We start from the raw sequence: 6,283 nt of genomic DNA on the forward strand, positions 1-6,283 counted from the left end.
GGAAGGAGAGAGCTACAGAAGTTCTGGAGGTCTCAGTATGACGAAAAGCCTCAGTCTATGCCTTAAGTCTGACTTTGGAGACTACAGCTGTGAGCTGCAGCCATTGAGGTGTAATGCCCTGAAATTAGACATTTATACATATGTGTATAATATAATCTTGTAAGCTATAAAGCAAAGGTTGGTTCTGCTTCTTCCAAGGTGGGTTTTCCAATAACACCTTAAATGAAGTGTCTCAAATAAGGATTTAATTTAGCCTCAATAAGGAGAGTTATTGCTCCATAATGAAACAGCAAGTAGTTATTGCAAACACATTTAGTGAGGTTTAACAGCCTTGTAATAGGTTTGTAGAAGCTGTGGTCTGGCTAGGAAAGTTCAGTGAGTATCTTCTTAATCTTATACAGGTATCTTGTTTTTTGGTGCTTTTTTTTTTTTTTTTTTTTTTTAATATTCAACTAGTATTTAATTAGATTTGTATTAAGCAGCAGCCATGGACGAGAAAATACACCTCATTCTCCAGCATTGGCTGCTGTATGCCACCCTCTTCCTGGAAACAGCTGGAACAGCTACCATTAGTGCCATTTGGAGTTAAATTCAGTGCTGCTGCCCCTTCCACAGCCTATTAAATGTACTAAACTGAAGCTGATGTGAGGAACTGGAGACCTGGTAGGATCAAGTCCAGGATGCAAGGTGCTGACTTTTCATGAGGTGTTTAAATGCCTAACCTGGAATGTGATGTCTGCACCAGCTTTGGTGGGGACCTGATTTGCTTTGGATCAGAACAGGTTCACCTGTGGGGTGGTATTTATCTTTGAGGATCCTGTGAATCCAAGAAAAATAGGAGTGGAAGGGGCAGGAAGGCTCTCCCAGGACCAAAGGGGCAACAGCATGTAAGAGAGATGTGATTCTTCTCCCTGTGCTCAGCCACACACCACTGGAACTCATCATCAGTGCTCAGTTCTCTCTAAACATGAATGCAGAAAACCTTTGGGCTGCTGCCATAACACTCCTCAGCAAAATGTACCTTAGTCTGCTCTGTTATTTGTACAACTTTCTGATGAAGAACTGCCTTCCCCAAGACCTCCCTGCTGCCTTTCTGTGCATTAACTGCAGCTAGATTATCTCAGCCTAGGCTGAAAGGAAAAGCTCAGTTTTGAAGGCAGCGGGTGCAATAGAGGTACAAAGCAGAATTGATGACTTTAAGGGGAGAACTACAATCATACCCCATGCTGTCACAAGAAAACCATGCTCCAGCTAACAGAGGAAAGAATCACACTTTCCTTCTACAAGCCAATAACTTAAATTGATCTAATGTGGGAAGTCATCCTTGCTAATCCTAATTTGATAGGGTTTAATGGCCATCGCTTAGCTGTGATCACACTTCACCCAGTGTGTGAAAGAGACACAGCCCCAGTTAGGGTAGATGCAAAGGCAAGTGAGAGATTATCTGCTTTACAGCTGTAGAAAATGAGGCAAAAAGGAAGGCAATAGACCCATCCTGATTGAGAAAGGCAGCTCAGCAGCACATCACCAACTGCACAAATGGATCCTGGGCAATTAGAGATCTCTGTTCTGTTCTGGTTTTAAGGATTGCTCTCCCTGTAATCTGTCTTTTAGGATCTAAATGGCCTGTGACAAAAGGCTTCTGATTAAGCACTTCTTTTGCTTTGTTACACTTCAGAGTGAAACTGGTGCTCCTGAAAATAAAGTAACTGAATAAAGATGAGACGGAGAGCTGTCTGATTGCAAACTCCTCATGGGGGAGGTTCTTCAGCATCAGGCCCACAATGGTTCTGTCAACTTCAGCATTCCACAAACCACTCTGAACACGTCCTCTCTCACTGCTCTCCACTCAGTACTGGAGTACTGGGACTCAAAATCCTGCCTGCGTTGCATATCCATGGAAGCCTCCAGAGCTCATCGTGCTCAGACAGGTTCCCTTTCCAATGGGGAGTGAGAAGCATCAGAGTAAAACAGGGCATAAAGATTTCCTCCCTTTTGTCTTCTTAAACTATGGTTTCTGCTTACAGACCGTCCCTCAGGATAGCAGTATCACACAGAGAGAACTTGGATTAAACTCCTTTTTTAAACACACAGTCTATGGTACATAAAGCATCACTGTGCACCAGGAATGCCGGTGGGGTGTGGCAAAAGTCTTTGCTTAACACTTCACATATGTAAACTTATTGCCTTTCAAGAGTCTCAGAGTCACAGACTCTAAATTAAAGATATCATCCGTTGTTTTCATAAAACAAGGACTGTCAGGGCAAATCATTGCTTCAAATTTATTGGAATTCCACCCACAATTCATTCTGGTTTAAATGTAATGTTCTACTCAATCAGAAACAAAACATTTTGAGAAGCTTATTATTCCTCTCTAAAGGATCTGGATGTATGTCTAAACTTAGGTCATTTTTTTCTACATTAAGGGAAACTCTTCAGGTATCTTAGAGTTGAACCCATTCATCAACGTGCACAAAGCTGTAAAATTATTTGGCTGATCCATTCCTGCAATTCAACAGAAAATACTTACAGTGAAACCCTCGATTATTACTATGAAAGGGGAATAAGTTTCACATTAAATTTCTCTTTCCAGTGGGATTTTACAAAACTTAGAATAGTCCAAAAAAATTATTTTTCTTTAAAAAATTATCCAAGAGCTAGCCTTACAAGACTGTGGTGGCTGCAGGGGGAGCAGATAAATTAAACTGACTTAAATCAACACCAACAAGTACAACAACGTTGTCTATGCTTGGGGAGAGGGAAGATAATCAAACAACACTGCACAGGGAAACCATCATCTTTCCCTTTTAGCGAGCCATGTGCTCTCTGTTACATCAGTAAAGACATGCTTTCAGCCATTACAACTTGTACACTCCACAGCCATTTAGCCATACAGCAAACATACAACTTTAGCTTCTGTCTCTGCTCTTTGCTTTCCCCTAGGACAGACAAGATGCTGCATTACACAAATGTAGGACAAACAAGCGGCATCTCTGCTGAACAACGTGGATGAGGCTCACCAGAATGAAAGGCTGAATTTCTAAGCAATGATCAATGCATTCATGGGACAGTGGGGAGAAGATCTCTTTCTTAAGAGATGGCTATTAAAGCATCCAGGGTCTGGACCACTTGTTTGTTCTAGTCAGCACCTGAGTTCATAGAAACATTAAGGTTGGAAAAGACCTCTAAGGTCATCCAGTCCAACCACGCACTGACTACCAATATTTCCTACTAAACCATGCCCTTACATACCACATCTCCACATTTCTTGAACAACTCCAGGAATAGTAACTCCCCCACCTTTCTGAGCAGCCTGTGCCAGTGCCTGACCATGAGATCAGAAGTGTCCTAGAGAGCCATGACTCCATATTTGTAAACCTGATGGACCAGATCCTGTTCTTCTCTGCTGTCTTACATGGATTTTCTGATAAGTTCAGGGAAATCGCTTCACCCCATTAATTCACAAATAGCAGCCAAAAGCTGAGGAATATATGAAATACCCCCATGGTTTAAAAGGAGACAGACTGCAGACAGAAATGGGAGACAGCTAAGTTTCTTCTTTTGGGGGAGAGGTTCTGTTGATTTAAATGAGGGAGATGAACAGAGCCTTGGGAGAACACGTAGGTTCACTGATTGACTTAGCTTCTTTCCCATCACTCCTACAACAAGCAGGAAAAGATAGCCACAAATTGACTAGGAAGGAAGCTAATTAAATAAAACAGCACGCTTGATTGATAAAGTGAAAATCTCAACAGCTCTTCCATAAGGTGCACATGGACTTGGTGTACCACCAAAAAGAGGTATTTCCAAAGCTTGTCATCCAGAAAGGCCTGGTAGATAGAAGAGGAAAGAGAAGTAGGAATGATGAATGTTATCCAAGTTGAGCCTGCAGAGCTACATCTCAACAGCTGCTCTCTTTAAGATATCCAAATCCCTCTTGTCCTGGGAAGACACACCTTGAACCTACAGCCACCATGGCAGCCCTGGGCTGGGGATTCAAAGCCCTCTGACCCCAGCTCCACTGCAGGAAACCCCTGGGGAAGGCTGACTCCTCACTCCTTGCAATGCACAAATACCTTCTACCACACGCCTTTGGAGAAACCGAATTATTGGGAAAGCAAATTGCTTTTTGGATTGCTTTTTGTCCAATTGTGAGAGCTTCACTTTAGGAGCTATCAGGGGTGAAAACCTGACACTGCAGAGGCTACTCTGGGGGATCGATATATTGAGAAACCAATACTCTGAGGCAGGAGAGCAGGACAGCCACTGCTTTTCACCAGTTTTTCTGCTGGAGCAGTGGGAAAAGACCTATTTTATACCTTAATAATAATAATAATAATAATAATAATAATAATAATGGGAGAATGAAAAATAAATAAATAAAGCCTTCTTGATAAATGCATTATTAGCTGTAGTGGGAGCAATTACAGGAAGAATGGGAAGTGACAGCTGCAGGCCCTAGATAGCCAAGGCACAAAAGAGGAGTTTTAGACAAATGCCCTTCAGATAATGGGTTTGCTTCTTGTCTAGTTTGGGGGAGGGATGAGACCAATACGGGAGGCATTAACAGGCTGTGCCATACATAGGGAACAGAGATGCTGCTGTACCAACTCTCTGCTGGCATAGTTTAGCTTTTTTTTTTTTTTTTTTTTTTTTTTTTTTTTTTATTCCTCAGTGCATCTGATTTCATATTTGTTTAAAGCAACATGGCTTTCCCTGCTCTCATCCTCTGTGCAGGCAGCTCTTCCCACAGTGACAAAAGAGGCCCTGGGATTTGCTGCTTTATAAGCTTGTCCATTTTCAGGACTGGGATCTCAGATAATAAGATTGTGGGGAGACCTCTGGGAATGGGGTCGCAGCTTGTCATACCACCTGTGCTGGAGCACAATGGAATCTTGATGAAACTAAGCCATCAGAGACAACCCAGAGACGGCTATCCGGAGGACTGCTGTCTGAAGGAAGAGGTCCCTCCCTCCACATATCTCTGGAAGGGTAAGACATGAAGACAAAGCAGCTCAACAGGGATCATTCTGCTCTACATTTTGCAGCAAGTATCCAAGCTGTGGTGGCTGGGAGCTCACTAAAACCTCTTGCCTCACTGCCGCTCTCACTAAGTATGAACAAAATCACTACCAAAATTTCTGCTGCTCAGCATTATCCATGGCCCTTATGGATATTCACAGCCCCATCCTTTGCCCTTTTCCTACAAGGCTCACACCTTTTGTTGCTTTAACCCATGGCACTTTTCCCAGTCACACAACTATGAAAGCATTCAGCCACTTCAGGAGCAGGAGAAAGTGCACGTGATGAAAAGCAGAGGGAGAATAACTCCCCTGGATGGCTGTGTGTTCCATAATAAAAACGTGAGAACCAGCTGCAATTTGCTGGGGATGATGACACCGAGGTCAGACAAGCTGTATTGTAATTTGCGTCCAGGAAAATGTAACCAGGCATGACCAGGCAATGAAGGATCACTCTTCCAGTTATTATGAACAAAGAGCATGCAGTGGGAAATCATAGAGGCCTCTCTACAAGACCTCTCTGCCTTTAGCTTAGCTCCATCTCCGTCTAATTACATGGCCTTGTTTGCATTAGTTTTGTCTATGGCCTCACCCATGTCCCTTCTCACTGAGTGTCATTCAGAGCCATTAGCACAGATTGCACAACCATCCTGGGGATTTCCCTAAGGCATATATAAGCTTTCCTCACAAAATATGATCAGGCCAGCCTGAGGCAACACTCGGGAGGGAAGATTTCAGCCTAAATGGTTAGAATTTGGAAAAGTTGTAAGTGACAGAAAGTGGGGTCTAATAATAGGAAGTGTTAGGCAGCCTTAATAGAAAGCACATTAAGAGGCTTGTGCTCCGCATATAATGTATCTTCTCCAAGTTAATTGCTCATCAGTTCAGTACATAAACAAAGACTGATGCTGTGACTGTGCAAGTGGTGGGGCTCATTCCCTGATGAGCTTTTTTTAGCTTAAAAGAAAAAAAAGAAAAAAAAAGTCTGGGAGAGCAGCTTCCTGCATACCAAGGTGGGACAGAAGTACTGGCCTGTTAGTGCAGTGTCCTGGGATCGGGATGCATCCAGGGGACTGGAGGCCAACTCAGCAGCGTCCACCTGCTTGTAGGAATGCGCATAGGTCTAAAGCTGGAGGTCTGATAGGCTCTGAGGCAGGAGGAGTCAGCAGATGAGATGGGTACGCGTTCAATCCAGCAGGACTGCAAGGGTGTCATAGGAATTACAGTTGAGAGTAGGAATTGGATGTTTACCAGCCTTTCCA

The sequence above is a fragment of the Lagopus leucura genome, unplaced genomic scaffold (assembly GCF_019238085.1).
Source record: "Lagopus leucura isolate 7727_CA_CO unplaced genomic scaffold, USGS_WTPT01 Super-Scaffold_100026, whole genome shotgun sequence".
Taxonomy (NCBI): Eukaryota; Metazoa; Chordata; class Aves; order Galliformes; family Phasianidae; genus Lagopus; species Lagopus leucura.